Source organism: Equus quagga, chromosome 7 (genome assembly GCF_021613505.1).
Source record: "Equus quagga isolate Etosha38 chromosome 7, UCLA_HA_Equagga_1.0, whole genome shotgun sequence".
In the NCBI taxonomy this organism is placed as follows: domain Eukaryota; kingdom Metazoa; phylum Chordata; class Mammalia; order Perissodactyla; family Equidae; genus Equus; species Equus quagga.
Window position 1 is genome coordinate 46,266,659 of NC_060273.1, and position 18,643 is coordinate 46,285,301.

The 18,643-nt window shown below is 50.8% G+C and overlaps 1 protein-coding gene across 1 annotated transcript in view; it reads left to right on the plus strand.

Annotated features, from left to right (window-relative positions):
• Positions 1 to 18,643, plus strand: part of COL23A1 (collagen type XXIII alpha 1 chain) — a 313,810-nt gene that overhangs the window by 17,151 nt on the left and 278,016 nt on the right. Inside the window, exon 2 of the mRNA XM_046666242.1 lies at positions 1,376 to 1,442. The gene's annotated coding sequence lies outside the window, so the exon portion shown is untranslated. The remainder of the gene's footprint in view (positions 1 to 1,375; positions 1,443 to 18,643) is intronic.

Sequence of the window (18,643 nt, forward strand, 5' to 3'; positions counted from 1 at the left end):
AGAGTAGCTTAAAAGTAATTGTGTCCCCTATCAGTATTTGATAAAGCCCCTTCCCTTTAGGAGAGCGGGAGAGATGTGATACCCATTGTTAACAGCTAATTGTTTTGTACCATCAAATGCTTTTGTTAAAAAAGGGAAATTAGTGTGGCTTGCAGTCTGGGCAACAATGATAAAAACAGATGGGAGCTTCTCACACAGGTTGACTGCCTTAAACTAGGAGGCCGATTCTTTTTCCAAGTAAATTTTGAGATCCTTAAGAGCATCTGCCAAGACAATGGGGGAAAACACGAGCTCTTCGGCCTGCTCAGCGCGTCGGCAGGCAAGCCCGCGGCGCACTGCCCAGCCCGGCCCGGCCGGCGGGAGCCCTGCAGCCGGGGGGCCTCTGGAGGCGGGTGCCCGCCGGGGCTGCCGACGGGGCGGCCCCAGGCCAGGGCCGGTGTGAGCGGCGGGGGACGGCTGGGAGCCGAGCGGAGGGCGGGCAGAGGCCTCGTCCGTCTGGGGGCAAGCAGGGGCCGGAGAGGCGCGCCGAGGGCGAGGAGTCCGCGCGCCCGAAGGCGGCCCCACTTTGCCGCGGCCCCGCGCGGCGCTCAGCGCGGCGGGCCGGACGTCGGCCCTGGCAGCGGCGGGCGCGCGCGGGGCCGGAAGTGCGTGCGGCGCGGGCCAGGGCCGCTCCCGCCTCGTCGACGGCGCCGCTGTGAGGGCCCGCGTTTGGGCTGGAGCCGAAGTGCCCTCCTGGCGGGGGTCTCGCGGTGTTCGCCGCGCACCTTCGGGATTTGCTTTCTGGTTTCTGGGAAGGTTCTGTTAGGGGGTGGGCTCCCTAGAGCAAGGCGGGTTCCTGGTCTAGTCCTGTCAGCACGCGGGGCCCGGCGCGGTTTGGGACGACAGGCTGGGTGCTCCCCGAATCCCTCCCCTGCCCGAGCTCTGGCCCGTCCGTGAGGCGGCGGGGGCGCTCGGGCCTGCCAGGTTGGGGGCCCGCGCGGCGGCCGCCGTTCCCGGGCGCGCCTCTGGCCCGGCTCCCACCGCCAGGGAGGAAGGCGAGCGGCGCGGCCCGGGGCGGCGGGTCGCTTCGCGCGTCTGAGGCCGGAACGCCGGCGGCTTCGTGGGCCCGCCCGCCGCGGCCGCGCCGGCGCCCGGATCTGCGTGCGAACACGTGCCGGGCGGAAACCCGCCGCCTCCCGGGGCTCCCGCGCTGCCGTGCGATGTCGATCTGTGTTTCTTCTCCCGTCCTAAGCCTGCCTGTAGAATCGAATCACCTTCCAGAAAATGTTCTCGGAACGCCGCACCACCGATACATTGGTTTTTGCTGATTTTTCCGCGTTTACCCCTCCGCTCTGACTCGCATCCTCACTTTTCCCCCCTTTTCTTCCCGCTGCAGAAGCTGGAGGGACTGGTCAAGCTGCGGACGGTTCGGGAAGCGCCGGCCGAGTGCACCTGCCCCCCAGGTAAGTGGACGCGGTCCCCAGGCTGCGGCCCGCGAGGAGGCCTGCGGTTTCAGGCTCTGTTGCATCCTGTGGACCACCCTGCGGCCTTGCTTCCTGCGTGCGGCCTGGATTCCAGGGAGGATGAACTACTTGGTTTGAGGAGGACGGTGGTTTTGGTGGAGGAATTAGGAACCTGTTAGAGATGACTTGTAACATTTTAAAGATGAAGAAGCAGGCATTAACCGTCCGCGCGGCAGGAACGTTGTGGCTCCGGCTCTGTTTCAGGCACGGGGGCGAAGGTGAGGAATCTGGCTGAGGTGGGGCTTTTGTTTTCAGTCCTTTCAGTGGGGCTGGAGGGAGGAGCAGGAAGCATGGTCTGGATTATTCAAGTGATCATGTCTCTCTTGGGTTTTGGTGGTGTAGACCAGGATGGCTGTGAACAGAACCAGGATTTCTTGATTCCTGGTCTACATGGCTTGAATCCTGGTTGTATCAGGTCTTCCACTTGTCCTCACGGGAGGCTTGCACAGACGGTGACTGAGAATTGAGGTGTGCAGTCTCTGCCCCGGTATTTTCAGGGTTAGAATTGTCCTCGTGGAGAATGGTGCCTAATGCCAGTGGATGAGTGAAGGGCGGAATGCTGCTCACACTTCCCACCACTCAGGGCAAGGTGTCAGAACACGGAAGCTGAGCCCTTGTCCTTGCTGTCACACCTTCCGTTGGCCAAGTGGTCTGGCGTGTTCCACTCCTCTTCCGCTGGTCAGCAAACCCAGCTCGCTGAGAATTAACATCTCAAGATTGGGAGATGCCCTGGGATTCTGCAAGGGTGGACCTCGTGGTGTGAAAATCCAGTCTCTGGGACCCAGCAGGAGAAGATTTTTATGGTCGAGCTTGAGCTAGCCTTTCATAGGACCTCCAAGGTTTTAATGGGAGGGAAAAGGACATGACAAGTAGTGACGTCACTAGTGGATCAGGAAGTTAGAAATTGCAGTTAATGGGGTAAAAAAATTCAGATCCACAAATGAATTTTTGGATGATCTACAAAGTGTATAAAATGGGAATGATTTCTCGTTTTTTGTCTTCATTCTGTCTGAGTGTTGTATGGATGTAAATACCAGTGGGTTGTGTGGTTAAGTGTTTTTTAAACTGAAGTCACAACATATTCATGAGATATGAAGTCAGTTCAGTGGGTTACAGCCACCATTTTGAAATTTTGAACCAGCAGAGACTGGAACAAAAATATTGGAGTGACGTTTTTGTTTCAGCTGTTTATGTTTGTCGGCATCACCTAGATGGCACTGTGAGATGGGTTTCTTGCTGTGAGTTGCCGACTGGAAGTTTGAAAGTCCCCAATGCGGATGATGGATGGAGAGGGAGGAGGAGGCAGAGAGGTGGCACAGAGCTCCTGAGTAAATCCTAACCAGGTCCAAATCCTGGTCTGCCACGTGCGGTTGGTCAGGGTCTTTATCAGTAAGCGATGACACTGCTGGATGGGCTCTGTGGTCTTTTCTGAGGTCATGGAGAAAGTACAGGTCAAGGCCCATGACCTGGAGGCAGTTCTGTGTCCTGCCTTCCCTTAGGGGGTCCTGAGCTACCGAGTGAGGTAACTAAGAGGGTCTCAGGGAAGACCGTGGAGGTCCTGCTGCAAGGAGGCCAGTGACCCCCCTTCTCTCTGGGGTCCCAGCAGTCAGCACCAGCACCGTGCTGTTGTCCAAGAAGCTGGTGACTGCCATGCAGCCATGCTGGTGGGTGTGCAGCCAGGCAGCCTCTGCTGGCCCCAGGACACCCATGCCCATGCCTGCTCTTCTCTCCTGCCGCCTTGAGCTGGAGTCCTTACTTGAGCCCTTTGGACCAGAGCCCTTCATCAATGTGCAACCCTGTAGGCTGGCATATTGCCCCTGCCATAAGAAGGACAGAGGCCTTTATCTCAAACACCAGCGGCCTTAACTCATTCCCTTTCTTCCTGGCTCTGATCTGCCCTGCAGACTTTTGGAGTCTGGACATGCAGACCACCCTCTGGGGCTTGGGTCCCCATCTGATTTGAGATACCCTCAGATTCCCACGGCCCAGAGGACAGTGTAATCTTTTGTCCTATCCTGGGCGCCTCAGACAGATAAGCGAGGCCAGAGAAGGGGGCGGCTCTTGCGTGTTGCTCGCTGTGAAGCGGGCCCTCAGGGGCTGTGAGGCTGAGAGGAGGGTGGGCCTCCCTCTCACCCCAGTCAGTGGTGGGAGGGCTCACAGGGCTGTGTCCTGAACTAGCCTTGTGACCTTGGGCAAGTGAGCGCCCCTTGAGCCTTGCACCACTCATCTATAATATTTGAATTGTGTTCCGAAAAGATTTGTCTCAGTCCGAACCCCCAGGACTTGTAAATGTGGCCTTATTTGGAAATAGGGTCTTTGCAGACACAGTTAAGCTAAGGATCTTAAGATGAGATCATTCAAGATTTAGGGTATGCCGTAAATCCAATGACAAGAGTCCTTATGAGAGACGGGAGGGAGGGGTTTGAGATGCCTGACACCAGAGGAGAAGGCCTGGGGGAGGCAGAGATCAGAGTGGTGCATCCACAAGCCCAGGATCACCAGGGATTGCTGGCGGCTGCCAGAGGCTGGAGAGGAACGCGGGGCTTCTCCCTCAGGGCCTCCAGGAGGAACCAGCTGCGGTGACACCTTGGTTGTGGGCTTCTCTCCTCTAGAACTGTGAGAGAATAAGTGTCTGTCACTTTATGCCACCTAGTTTGTGGCAATTTGTTGCGGCCGTCTTAGGAAACTAAAACAAATGGGAATATTAGTCACCCCGAGGACCTTAAAGGATGAAAACGTGGGGACGTGGGTGCTTCCTGCACTGCCACGTGTGAGCCCAGTGGGGGCCCCCGAGGTGGCTCTCCCGCCTGTTCCTGCCCCAGAAGAGCCTTCTGCCCCTCCTTCCTCCCAGAGCTCCAGGCCTTAGACCCATGTGACTCACCCACATCCCTCGGGTTGTTCTAACACCCTCTTTTCTTATGTTATCTATTTAAACGTTTAAAAATGTGTTTAAAGTTGTAAAATGTTTATTTTAAATAGGAAATAATATATAGTGTGAAAAAAATTCAACTGCTACCAAAGGTTACAGTGAAAAGTAACTCCGCCCCCCTGTCGTCCCCAGCTCTCCTGCTCCCCTTGGAGAGGCCCTTTGCCCGTCTGCTGATGTCCTTTTAGGGCACGCTCCCCAGCAGAACTTTCTGTGATAACGGAAACGCTCTGTATGTGCACTAATACTGTAGCCACTGCTAGCCGCATGTGGCTTTTAGCCCTTGAAACATGGCGAATGCAACTGAGGAACAGAATTTTAAACTTTTATTTGATTTTAATTTAAATCGCCACATGTGACTGGTGGCTAAGGTATGGAACAGCCCTGTTTCTGGGTAGTTTATGTATATTTCAGCGAGGAGCTCCCCTCCTGTTTTTACACAAATGGTGTCGTTGTTGTCCCTGTGTTTCTTTCTTTGGTTTGTGATTTCTCTTTGAGATGGTCTGAAGCAGTCTGCGTACTGAGAGCAGTGCTGCCCCGTTTTGGTTAAGGGATGGAATCCTGTCGTGCTGTCCTGTGAGGTACCTGGCCAGTTCCCCCAAGGACGCTGGGTTGTTTCCCATCCCGTGTTCTTACAGACCATCCTGCAAGGAAGTGTCTGGAGGGCAGGGGCCCTGAAGTCTCACTCAGTTCTCCGCTGTCCTCGTGCTTTGTCCTGAAGCCTGTCATGAGCCAGGCACTGCCATAGGGTCTGGGGGTGCTGGGCTGAAAGGACAGGATCCCTCCGTCCGTTGGGGGAGGCTGCCATCAGCGCAGCAATTCTAGAATGATGCAGAAGGGCTGTGGCAGGGGGTGGCCCCCAAGCCTCCTCTGTGGGAGACACGAGCACCACCTGACCCCACTGTGCTACGAGCATCGTGACAGGCAGCCTCCTAAGGTTTGGGTCAGTGCTGGCGCCCGGCCCATGTGAGCCTGAGAGACCTGGATTTGCATCTCGACTCTGCTGCTTGAGCGGTCACACCATGGTCTCATCCTGCACTTCCTGGGGATGTGGGCCGTTCTGGTGTAAAAGGTCCTTGCGTTCACTAACTCTTTCACTTGCAAACATCAGAACACTAACTAATGTTCTGACCATCCCACATTAATAAAGCAAAAAGGAAACTTGTTAGCTCATGTGCCTGGAAATGGAAAGGTCGGAGGGAGAGCAGATTCAGGGGCTCTTCTCCATCCATCTCTCGGCTCCTCTCTGAGTCATTTTTAGACAGTCTCTTCTTGGGCTGGGAAAGCGGCTACTAACAGCTCCAGGAGCAGGTCCTCCCTTGTCCACAGCCCGGCAGACGGTGCTCTCCTTTCTCAACAGTCCCAGCGTGGGGCATGGGGAGTGTTCTGGGCTGAATTGTGTCCTCCTGAAAATTCACATGTTGAAGTCCTAACCCCCGGTTCCTCAGACTGTGGCTCTGTTTGAGATAGGGTTGTTAAAGAGGTAAATAAGGTTAAAATGAGGGGGTGGGGCCCTCATCCAGGCTGACTGAGGTCCTTATAAGAAGAGGAGATCAGGACACAGACACAACAGAGGAAAGACCATGGGAGGACATGGGGAGAAGACGGCCATCTACAAGCCAAGGCCAGGAGGCCTCAGAAGGAGCCAACCCTGCTGACACCCTCGGACTTCCAGCCTCCAGAAGTGAGAGGAAGTAGATTTATGTCGCTGAAGCTGCCCAGACTGTGGCACTTTGTCATGGCCGTCCAAGCAGACTAATACAGGGAGTTATTTGTTGAATGGCTACAGAGTGTCTGTTTGAAAAGATGGAAGAGTTCTGGAAATTGCTAGTGGTGATGGTCGTATAACATTGTGAATATTAAATGCTGTGAAACTGTGCACTTTGAAATGGTTAAAATGGTCATTTTTATATGTATTTTACCACAGTTAAAAAACGTCCCAGAATTGACCCTGACTTGCTGGCTTGCGGCAGATGCCTATCCCTGAGCTGGTCTCGGTGCCTGGAGGATGGGATGCAGGGACCCACCAGGGCTGGGTCACGTGGCCCTTCTTGAAACTAGCGGGGAGGTTTGACGCTGCCAGAACCCTGTGGGCTGAGAATGGGGAAGGGTGGTTACCCCCAGGAAAATTAGGGTGCTCTTCCCAGAAGAAGAGAAAATGGATGTAGCTGGGCAGACACAAATAATAGATGACCACTTCAGTCCTGCTCCACCTGGCCAGCCATGTCTGGTGGTCCTCGGCTGGGGACTTTAGACTGCGTCTGGATTTGACCGGAGGTCTGTCTCCACTTTAAGCACGCAAGTCCAGCAGGCAGTGTTGCCCAGTGATAAAGCGCATGGACTCGACCCAGACTGCCTGGTTCTAATTCTCTGTCGCTTACCGTCTCCATGACCTCCAACGGGTAACTTATCTTCCTGATGCCTCAGTTTTTCATCTGTGAAATTGGGTTTCTAATAATACCTACCTCATAGGATTGTTGCAAGGATTGAGTGAGCTAATACACATATAGAATTTAGAATAGGGCCTGGCCTGCTTCCTGAGAGTGACTCAGTTGTAGTTACCATTAACTTGGATCCATTGCCCCCAGGCCAGTCCAGCCATGTGCAGGCTGTGACCTTGATTTTCACTGCTTTCAGTCAGGGCTACCGGAGAGGTAGGGAGGGAGATTCAGAGTTGGCGGTTGGCTGGGAATATTCTGGAGGGAGAGAACAAAGACTTGGCAGACTTTATTGGCACATTCTTCCAGGATGTGGATGAGAAAATGCTGGTGACAGAGCACAGGAGTAAGAGAACTGGAGAGGAAAAGAAACGTGTAGCCAGTGAACTCTTGTCCACAAGGCCTTGTGCGGAGCCTGGGGCTGCCGCCCTTCACACAGTTCGCCCTGGTTTCTAATGGGGCTCGACTTGCCCTGGAAATTATTAGGAACTTTTCAGAAACGTGGTAATACTTTTCATTTCCTTTTTGTGCCTTTTTGTTTCCTTGCATAATAGACCAGAGACACTGCATGTGGTTTTCCAATGATGTGCCCTGTGCTGCCAGTGTAGGGTGACTTTCCAGAAATTAGTAAACAGTTGATCAGAGTTAGAAATTTGCTGCTCTGTGAGAATGTTTGGAAGTTTGAACAGAGCAGTGAAACTCTGCATGGGAGAGCATGAAGTACAAGGTGGAAGTGGTTCAGACCCTGCTACATTTCATTGATGGTTTATGGAAAACGCTACAGAGTGGAACAGAAGTGGGAGAAGTTACTCTTCAGCCTGTTAACTGTATTTGTTGGCTTAGGTACTTTGAAGCAAGAAATTGTTATCCTCCTTTGAATTATTTCTTATTTGTAGAATTTTTTAAATGATACATTTATTGTCATTTTTTACGTGTTACATCCTAGAGTTTATGGTAAAATAAGTAGCCTAATGGTGGGTATCCCATTTGTTTATATCCCAGTTATGGCAAACTGTACAAAGTTGAAGGAGACAATTTGTGTATCTGAATTCTTTTCTTTTTTTCTTTTGGCTAAGTTCTCTGGAGAATGGTCTCGGTTCCCCAGTCCACTATGCATCGGCGTTTGTTCATTCATTCAGTCATCCCTTCCCGCCCTATTTTGTGCTTGTCCTGTGGGAGATGTTGACTAAGTTTGTTAGAGGAAGGTTGTTAGAGGAATTGCAGAGCCAGCTGTTGGTGGACAATGGCACAAATACAAGAACCATAATATATTGAGAATAGGAAGAGTCTGAAGAAAAAAGTCCTACATAAATGGACAGGAGGGAGATCACCTCAGGTGAGGAGGACCTGGGCAGGGGAAGATGTTGGCTGAGCAGGTTTTGAAGAGTGGTTGGCTTCTAAGCCAGCTGGGCTGGGAGGTCATTCCATGAGCCCACATCCTGAGCAGAGGTGAAGGGGAGCCCAGGAGTGGCACAGAACTCTGTTTTGTTGGAAGGTGGCAGTGGGAGATGAAGTGAGTCTTGGTGACGTAGGGATATGGACTTTATTCCATGGGACACAGTTGAAGGAGTTTGCTTAGAGTTTGGCTTTGAGAGGAGGATTCTAGAAACAGAATGGAGGATGGACTGGATCACAGATTTTGTTCCAGCACAGAAGCCCATCGAGAGGGGCTCAGGGCTGGGACGGTCTTGTCTTGTTCCCTGCCACGTCCCCTGAGCCTAGAATGTGCAGGGCACGTGGAGGAGTGTTGATAATATCTGCTGAATGACTTCTCTGGAGGAGAGGTCATGAGAACTTGAATGAGGGCCGTGAGAATTGATGGCAAGGAACAGCTGCGAGAGGCACTGGGCCGTGTGGTGGACAAAACTCACAAACAGGATGGACGGGCACGGGAGGGGACAGAGATGCCCGAAGCTGCAAGTCTCGGGGGAAGGTGACGCCCTGAACAGAAATAGGAAATCCTCAAAGAGGGATTTGGAAGGGAAGATGGCAAGTGTGGTTTTGGACAGTGGCCTTACGAACCACTTTGTAGACCCACTGATGAATGGAAGAAAATAATTAGAAGTCTTTTCTTAAGGCATAGTCTAGCCACTCTGAGTCTATTAATTATAAAATGTACCATGTTCTCTAAATAAAGGTCTTGAGGTTTAACTATGTATTGACCATTGGGATTTGGAGATTTTCTTGTGACCACCAGAGGGAGCCCACTATATTCATTAAATTCTATAGAAATCTAACGAATTTAAAAGAAAAGGATAATCAATATTTTAAAAAATTGACTAGAAGGCATACAAAAGTTCAAACCAAAGGCAGTGAAAGACAAAGTTAACGACCCATTCTGGTGTTTTTTCCTACCAAAATGGAAAATCCCTCAGGATTTTCCAGATGGTTCCAGAATCAAGTGGTATGCTCTTGGTTTGGGGAGGTTATGATGATTATGTGAAGAGTAAAATAGCCAACACATTAGCACATACATTCCTGGAACAATTGTCCCGCTCACCCAACATTGACTGCACACGTCGTGTTCAGACCTAGCAGAGAATCCCCAAAGCTGTGGGCAGATAAGACTGAAAAGGACTTCACCTCAGCTTGGCCAACTCTGTGCCAACTCTTGGGTGACAGGTGCGGCTTTTCCCTGCATGAGGTGTCATATGACGTTGGACCTTGGGATTATTATATGTCCCACATGTCAGGAGCCACTCACGTGGTGCGACTGTCTTTTCCCAGGGGTAAGTTCAATGCAGTCATAATATCTGGCTTCCGAGCTCACTTCTTATGGCAAAGTATATTCCACATGGATTGAAGATTTAAATGTGAAAGATAAAACCACAGAGGACAAGATGAAAATACTGTAGGTCACTTTTTAAAATGATGAGGTAGACATAGACTCTGTAAGCATGGCACTGAGGTCAGAAACCAGCACTCATGATTTTTGTTCCCAGGGGACATTTGGCAATAGTTAGACATTTTTGGTTTTTCTCAGCTTGGGGAGGTGCACTAGTGGGTGGAGCCCAGGGATGCTGCCACCCATCCCACAGTGCACAGGACCGTCCCCCACACAAAGGAGTGTCCTGTCCCAAATGTCAGTGGTGCCAAGGTCGAAAACCCTGCCATAGAACAAAATGTTTTCTGAAACATTTTAAGCTTAAAAGCTCAAGTTTTCAGTATAGAAGGAAAATCCCACCTTAACAAAGTTTAAAGATAAATGACAAACTGAAAAAAAATTCAACATAGGTAACAAACACATGGTTAATATTCATGAGATATAAAGTGTTCTTGCAAAAGAATAAGGAAAGGCCAAATATTTTAGCAGAAGAATGGGCAGAGGATATGAATAAGGGGTCCCCAATAAAAAAATACAAATGGTGACACTTTGCTTCAGTGACTATGCACAGAGCACCCGTTATTCTGTGCCAGGCACTGCTCCAGCACTTGAAAAGATGGTCCACGTCATGAATAATTGAGGAAATGCATAGTGAAATGAGACGTCACTTTTCAATGATCAGATTGATAAGGTTTAAACTGATTCAAACTTTGTGGAGAGCAGTTTGGCGTATAAACAAACGTTTTAAAAGCACAAGCTTTCTCCCAGCATTGCCACTCCTAGGTTCAGAATATAATCTGACAACTGCTCAAAGGTGACTGTACCATGATGTTTATTAGAGCATCATTTATAGTCCCCAAAACATTGGAAATGACATCCATAGGCCTTTATAAGGGAAAGATAGCCACAGTGTTTCAATAGTGGGGAGAAAACAGATTTTAAAGCAAAATCATGTAGTGTGAACAGTGGGTGCTTACATTATAAGCACCGTTCATTTTTTTCTTTTTTGCATTTTCTGAATTTGCTTGCAACGAGCGTGCATTACCAGCATAATCAGGAATAACAAGTAGGACAGCTAAAAGGCATTCAACTGAGAAGTAAAAGACAGAGTTTCTGTTTCTGGCCCTGAGCTGGCCACAGTGTGGCCAGGTGTGTTGCTGGATCACACACCCCTAATGCCCACCTCATGGGCTCTGCTGGTGCCCTGGAAGACAGCCCTGTCTGACGTGATGTCCCCAGTACGCTCAGTGGGATACCTAGCACATCACAGATGCTCCAAAAATGTTTGTCTTTAATAAACGGTGTGTTTCTAAAAGATCTTTTAGAGCTGAAAAGTGCACTATAGACATTGATTAATATAGAAGCCCATGGGGAGTGATAGAAAGCACATCTTCTGGGATAAGACAGGTTTGGATTTGGGTTATGGATCTGCCAGTTAGAGCTGTGTGACCTTGGGCATGTTACTTAACCTCTCTGGGCTTCAATGAACTACTCTTTAATAACGGCACAATAATCCCAAATGTAGAGATAGTTATTTGTTATTTTACTTATTCTTCATTCAAAACTATTTGCCATGTTAGATTTTGGGGGCACACTGGTGAATAAGTCAAAGTGTGTGCCCTCGTGGAATTTACGTTCCAGGTGTCGGGGGTAGGGTGGGGAAGACAGGCAAACTGAAACAGGTAACCCAGCAATTAATGAGGTAACTGTGAACTGTGATAAGAGCTGTGGAGGCAGGGTCGGGGCGAGGGGTAAAGGGAGGTGCTGGTGTGAAGAGCTTTAGAAAGGGAGCCCAGGGGAGGCCCCGCTGGGGAGGGGACCTGGTGCCAAGAGCCGTGTGACGAGAAGCTGGGCATCTCAGCGAGTTGGTTCTTAGGCAACTGGGAGGTTGGATTGCCTTCTGGGAACCGGGAGGGGTCAGTGTCTGAAGCAGACAGGGGAGGGTGTGATGAGACAATGCCGGAGAGGCGTCGGTCGGTGGCCTGGCCCCCGGGCTATGGAAGAGTGTATATTTCATCCTAAAAGCAGTAGGAAGTCATCACTGGGTTGGAAATAAAGAAGTGACATTGTCCAACTTATACTCCAAGAGGCTCAGGCTGATGCAGTATCAGGGGGCTCGGAGCAGGGCCTGAGGGGAAAGTAGGGGCAGAGGAACTGAGGACGCCAGTGGAGAGGCTGTTCACCTGTCTCGGCCACATGTAACAGGGCCCTGGGCAGAGGGTGTGGTGGTGGAGGCAGTGGGAGGATGCCGATGGAGTTGACCGTGTCCTAGAGGTGCGCTGACAGGACTTAGAGGTGGGCTGCGTGAGGGGGAAGGAGGGAGAGAAGGCTGGATGACACCCAGGTTTTGGGTGACGTGCAGGTTTTTGACTTGGGCAACTCCATGGTGGCAGTGGGGGTGGAGGCCAGGATGGGGAGTTTGTTCAAGCCTGTTCATTTTGACGTGACTATGGGACGTCTGAGAGGAGGTACCCAGTCAGCCCTTGGGTACAACACAGCAGAGCTGGAGGCAGCGGCACAGGGCTTGGCCCAGAGTGGGCATTTGTCACTGTGTTGATTCTGAGAGCACACAGAGCTGGGAGTAGGCATGTAGACAGCAATGGGCTGCTGTGTTTGCCTCCTTCCTTAGCTGGGAGCTGAAGAGGCAGACCTCTTTGTTCCTTACTATAATAGTCAGGGTTCTCCAGAGAAACAGAACCAATAGGATATATATATATATATATAAAGAGACTTATTTTAAGTAACTGGTTCACATGATTATAGAGTCTGGCAAGTCCAAAATCTGCAGGGTGAGTCAGCAAGCTGGAGACCCAGGAGAGCTGGTGCTCCAGTTTGAGTCCTAACGCTGTCTGCCGTAGAATTCTCTCTTGTCTGAGAATTCTCTCTGTTTGTTTGATTCAGCCCTTCAACTGATTGGATGAGGCTCACCCACATGGAGGGCAATCTGATTTACTCCAAGTCCACCTATTTGAATGTTAATCTCATCCAAAAACATCCTCACAGAGAAACATCCAGAATACTGTTTGACCACATCTCTGGGCATTGTGGTCTGCCTGAGCTGACACATGAAATTAACCATCACACCTACCTTCCTCTGTGACTTCTCTTGGCGTCCTCTTCCTTCTGCCTCATCTCTCTTCAGTCAGTTCTCTTATCCTGCTTCCCATGCACTGACTGAGTCCCGCCACATCATCCCCACCACCACTGCCATCTTCAGACCCTCATCACCCTTCATCCCTTGCAGGCCTTCCTCAGGATGGGGCTCAAGTGACGTTCGGTTTAAAAGCCTTCCATGGTTCTTCACGGTCTTTAGGATCAAGAAAGCAGTCTGTCTTGCCATTTCTCAATCTGATTCCTGCCTCCCTCTCTGGACCTGTCCCTCCAGTTGTGTCACCTTCCTGTGCCCTGTGGAATGCCTTCCTGTCTCAGTCATGCCATTTACTCAGAACCTGTGTCTTTCCTTTGCTTGAGATGTCTCTCCCCTCCTGGTTTTTTGCTTGAAGAATCCATATTCATTCTTCACAGTTCAGCTTAAATCTCACCTCTTCTGAACCTTCCCTGTTTTCCAGGCAGAGTTGATTGCCCCCTCCTCTGTGAGCCCACCACAGTTTGGGTGCCCCTCAAATGATTCCATATTGCAGTTGGTGTCCCTTCACTTGCCTGTCACCTCTGCACCCCCAGCCTGTGAAACCCCGAAAGGCTGGGGTGGATGTCCTTCCTGCATGCAGGGGGCTGGCTCGTGACAACCCTCTAGTGGGTGTGAGCTGGGCCGAGGTCTGGAAGAAAGAACAAACTCAGCCTTACTAAAGGAGCACATGGAAGTCAGCGCATTTTATAAACGTGTTTAGGTGATTCATGGAGTGACAGTGACAAGTCTGTTGTTACAGAACAAGGGTAATAAGATTGATACATAAAGACATTGTCCTTCTTGAATGCCACCCTGTCCAGGAGCCGGGCCGGCCTGCACGGGCAGCTTCTCGACGCGCGCAGGGAGCCTGTTCACAGGGTGTTGGCCATTCTTCGTTTAGACTTTGTCCTGACTCTCTTTCAGTTCTTTCCTGTGCTTTCACCCCTTGGCTTTTTCTCTTTGCTCATCTTAGACTTAACTCTAGCCAGGACTTGGCTCTGCCAAGTTCAAGTTGGCTCTGAGGCCGAGGATTGGAAGTCATTTGCATTTGGTTTGGCACTGGCCAGAGTCCCTTCCCCATGAATCAGATCCGGTCCTCCTGCGTGCCTCGGGATCCTCGCCACCCTGTGTGGGAAATCTGTTCCCTACAGGGAAAGAGTCAGAAATATCCTTCCTGAAAAGCCTTCTCAACCTTTTGCAGCTAACAGTTCCTGTCCCTTCTGTTCCAGTCCCCAAATTGCCTAACTTGAGCAGGGTTTGGGAGTCATGTAGACCCGACACTCCCAGACTCCTCCCCGGATTGGAAGGCCTCCCCTCTGCCCACGTGCACCTCCCTGCGTGTCATCTCTGTCCTTTAGCCCCTAAGCCTCTTGCTTTCCCTCCAGTGGCCTCACGCAGGCTCCACGGGCTCCCTGAAGCTCAGATGTCCGTGGCCTTGCAGAGATGGTTGGGTCTGCTCTGCCATGAGCCTGCGGAGCCTCATCCTCGGCGCAGGGCGGCCTCAGCTCACCTTCGTCCTCCTGGGGCTGATCGAAGTCAGGGCCTGGACAGAAAGGGCTGCCCTTGCTAAATTGTACAAATAGGATTGGTTGTGGCCACAACATATGGAAATGTCCCCTCTTTTCCTTCATCTCTTAATTTGGCTTGCTCTGTGCCACTCTGCCTCACGTGCCCCCATTTCTCTCACCTCATCATCCCTCAGTGTTTTAGCAGCATGTCACAGGAACCAGGCCCTGGGACGAGCCCCTAGACCTGTGAGAGGCAGCTGTGAGGACAAATAGCCGGCCTTGCAGGGTCTGTGCTGTCGTTCCTAGGAGCAGAGAGGAGGGAGGGAGGCTCGATGGATGGTGAACAAGATAGCATTCCTCGGTCACTAGCTGTAGAAATCAACTCAGGCAGATTTAAACAAAAGGGAAAGACTAGGAAGAAATGCAGGAGCTCACAGAAGCAAACGCATGCTGAGGAAGGAGGTTTGGAAAGACAGGACGTAGGGCAGTTCCCGGAATCCAGGCGGCAGGAGGAGATGGACAGTCTCCCTGCGAATAAGTGGTCTCTTGGATGTGTCTGTACCGACTGTTTTTTATGTGCGTCACTCTGCCTGAGGTTCAGGGCCTCAGGAGAGAGAGTCCTACTGGCAGGCCTGGACCCTGTGCTTGGCCCTGCACTGGAGGCTTCCACGGCAGGGCTGGGAGGCAGGGAGGGCACCTCCCTGATGCCAGGATGCTGTCTGGCGTGGGGGAGGGGAGTCTGGGTTTGGATGTGGGTGGACTTGGCCATGAATGCCAGCTCTGGCCACCCATTGGCTCTGTGAACTCAGGCAAGTCATCTGATGGTTTAAACCCTCCATCTCCTTCTGCGTCAAATGGGATAATGTCATGTACCTCACAGGTTTGTTTTGAGGATGTACTGAGATAAATGTACATGAAAGTACTTGGTGCACAGTAGGCATCTAATAATGTCTGTTCATTTATCCCTGAGGAAAGTGATCTGTCGTCCCAGGAGGTGAGAGAGAGCCAGACGCAGATCATTATTACATTAAGGGGGTACTTAGGGAGCAAGGTCAGCCTGAGAGGCGAGGCACATTCCTTTTGTTGCCTCTGCAGAGAAGAATGCCATTTCTGCTTCAAGTCCTGGTTCATTTGGTGAACTTCTGAACAAAGATGAAGAAAGCAACCCCTGGCTCCTTGGGGAGCCCTTGAACTTGGGATTCTCCCTGCTGTCCTGTAGGTATTAGCAGGCAGTGTTTTAAAGCCCCTTTCTTTGGTGTGGCCCTAGTGTTTCCTTCATGACCCACCAAAGGCTCTTCTTCCTGCTCCACTGTTCTTTTCCATTTTTTCCAGCTCTGCCCTTGGAAGCAGGACTGAATGCTGGCAGGGCCGCCTCCCCTGCCAGGTTGTGGTTCCCGTGACACTAATAGGCTTGAAGTGGTCTGTTGTCTGGTCATTTCTTTAGCAGCATCCCTGTGCGGCCCGCTCACAGGCCAGCACAGAAAGAAGTTCAAAGCTTTGAAGGCTGAGGCTCCAAGGGGAATAGGGGCTCATTAGGAAGGAAAAGTCTAGCCAATGAAGGAGACTGAATGGTCAACATGGAGTGGGCCAGATTCATCCTCCCACTGGAAGCACACTTTCCCGCCTACCCTTGTGGTGTTTTGTGAAGAATGTGCTTTTAAAAACGTTTAGACAAGGTACCGCCCAAATGAGGGGCTGTCCAGTGGCATAGTGGTTAAGTTCATATGCTCTGCTTCTGCAGCTGGGGTTCTCTGGTTTGGATCCCAGAGCAGACCTACACACCATTCGTCAAGCCATACTGTGGTGGCATCCCACATATAAAGTAGAGGAAGATGGGCATGGATGTTAGCTCAATGGTAATCTCCCTCAAACTAAAAGGAGAGGATTGGCAGCAGGTGTTAGCTCAGGGCCAATCTTCCTCACCAAAGGAAAACCCGAAAACATGTAGATGAGACCGCATGCACCCCTGGTGGAGGGGGGCATTAGGAGACAGAGCAGGGAATGCATCTGTGTCACCCACAGAAGGACTGGACAGAGTCTTTACCTGCTGTCCAGGTGCTGCCTGTCACACAGGTGGGGATACTGGCAGACCATGTGGACCCTAGCACTTGCTGAAAGGTCAGCTGTGTGCAGGAGCAGCAGACTTATTAGTTGTGACTGTGCGCTGCGCAGTGCCCAGTGAGTGGGTGTGGCCATGGGTCTTAGCATTTTCTCTGTGTGGGGTGGGGGCCTCTGAGAGGACAGGGGACTCCTTGTGAGGAAGGCCAGGAGCAGCTGCCCAGGAGTGACCACCCTCCCCCTCTGCCACCACCAAGGCAGGACTTGGGCTTAATTTCCAAGAGTACCAGGCAGCGCCTTCCGCCCATCCCCCAACCCCAACCTGTTTGCTCCCTAAAATGTACATCTCTACTCTTACCTCCTCCCCTCTCAGGATCCAGGAGCTCTGTAAGGGGCTTGGGGTAGAGGGGTCTGTGAGGGTCAAGTTCTGCTACCCAGGCACTGGCCCCTTCACTGCCTGGGGTGGGGGTGGCGTAGAAAAGAGGGCGAAGGCGTATGTGGAGGGGAGGGGAGCTTGTGGGGGGAGTGGGGGGGGGACAAATGCAGGAGGGATTCTTTTGCTGGAAGAAGGTAGAGGTGAGAGAGGAGTGGACGAGTAGGGGAGCGATGGTGAACCTGCTGTCCCTGCCCTGTCCCCACTGGGGGCAGTGACCCTGAGCTCCTCAGGATGGCTGTGGGAATGGAAGCCTCTGGTCTTTCTGCTCTCCCTCCGGCTCAGCTCTCCGCAGCCGCAGGGACAGGGGGAAAGCACGGGCGCTTCCGAAGGCGGTGGGAAGGCAGTGGGGACGCACACATTTAACATTTGCGTCTCTGCAGCATGAATAGTTTTTGTCCCTGTAATGTCAGCATATCGGTACCTCTGATGTCTGCCTCATTCTTTCTCTCAACTCTCTGTCAGAATGGAACCTACTGCAGGCAAGGGCACATAGCCTAAGTGTGTGTCCGGGTCAAGCAGCAGCACATGACCTGCCCTCCGAGACCCCCAGCTGCCCCGAGGGCACCCCTGCCTCAATTTCTCAAGCAATGGACTTGACTTGCCTGCTTTGAGCTTTACGTGAATGGAATCACACGGGGTTGGTTCTTTGTGTCTTTGGCTGAGCATTAGGAGGAGTTATTGGTGTTGCTGCGGGGGGCGTTGTGGCGGGTTCATTTATTTATTCATTTTCCTGTTCTTGGGCACTTGGATAGGTTCCAGGTTTGGGCTGTTAGGAGCAGTGCTGCTCTGAGCCATCTTATCTGTTTTGGTGAACACACGTATGCATTTCTGTTGTGTTTATACCTCACAGTGGAATTGCTGGCATAAGGGATGTAGATGCAAGATTTTAGTGAATAGTACATCATTTTCCAAAGAAGGTAAGCATGCGGGAGATTCCAGAATTCCAGGCGCTCCACGTCCTCACTGACACTTGACATTTTCTGCCTGTTTTGCATCAGCTCACCCAGTGGCCGTGCAGGTCTGTGCCTGGGCTGCCTTTTCTGCCTTGTTGTTCAGTTTGTCCACGTGCCAGTACCACATGATTTTGATCACCAAAGCTTTGGCGCTGATATCGGGGTGTGTTTTGTTCTTCAGGATGGCCTCGGCTGTTCTCGGGCCTTTGCATTTCCATGGGAGTTTTACAACCAGTTTGCCAATTTCTGTTAAAAAAAAAAAAACGCCCAAAAAGCCCCTTACTGAAACTTTGAATGACATTCACTGAATATAGATTAATTTAGGAGAAATGACATCTTCATAATATTGAGAATTCCAAATTATGATGTATCACTCCATGTATTTGGGTCTTCTTTAATTTTATTTGATAATATTTTGTAGTTTTGAGTGCAGAGCTCTTGCCCATATTTTATTAGATTTATTCCTGGAATTTACTATTTTTGCTGCTATTTTAAATGATAATATTTTTGAATATTATCAGGAATACTTGATAATTATTCTGTCTGTTGCTGATGATTTTTCCTGCTACCCTTGTCTCCAGGGTTCTTGCCACATTCACTTGTTAATGCTAACAGTTTGATAGTCTTTTAAGATTTTCTGGTATTTTCTATCATCTATAAATAGAGTTTTATTTGTTTCCTATTCTTATGCCTTTTATCTCTTTTATTGACTCATTGCTCTGGCTGTTGCCTTCAATGGTGCTGAATAGAATTATTAGCAATCCTACGGCAGGCGTCCTGGTTTCATAACACGCAAACATTAGTGTGACCATTGCTTTAGGTTTTTTGTAGATATTAAATTAAAGCAGTTTTCTTCTTAGTTTGCTGAGAG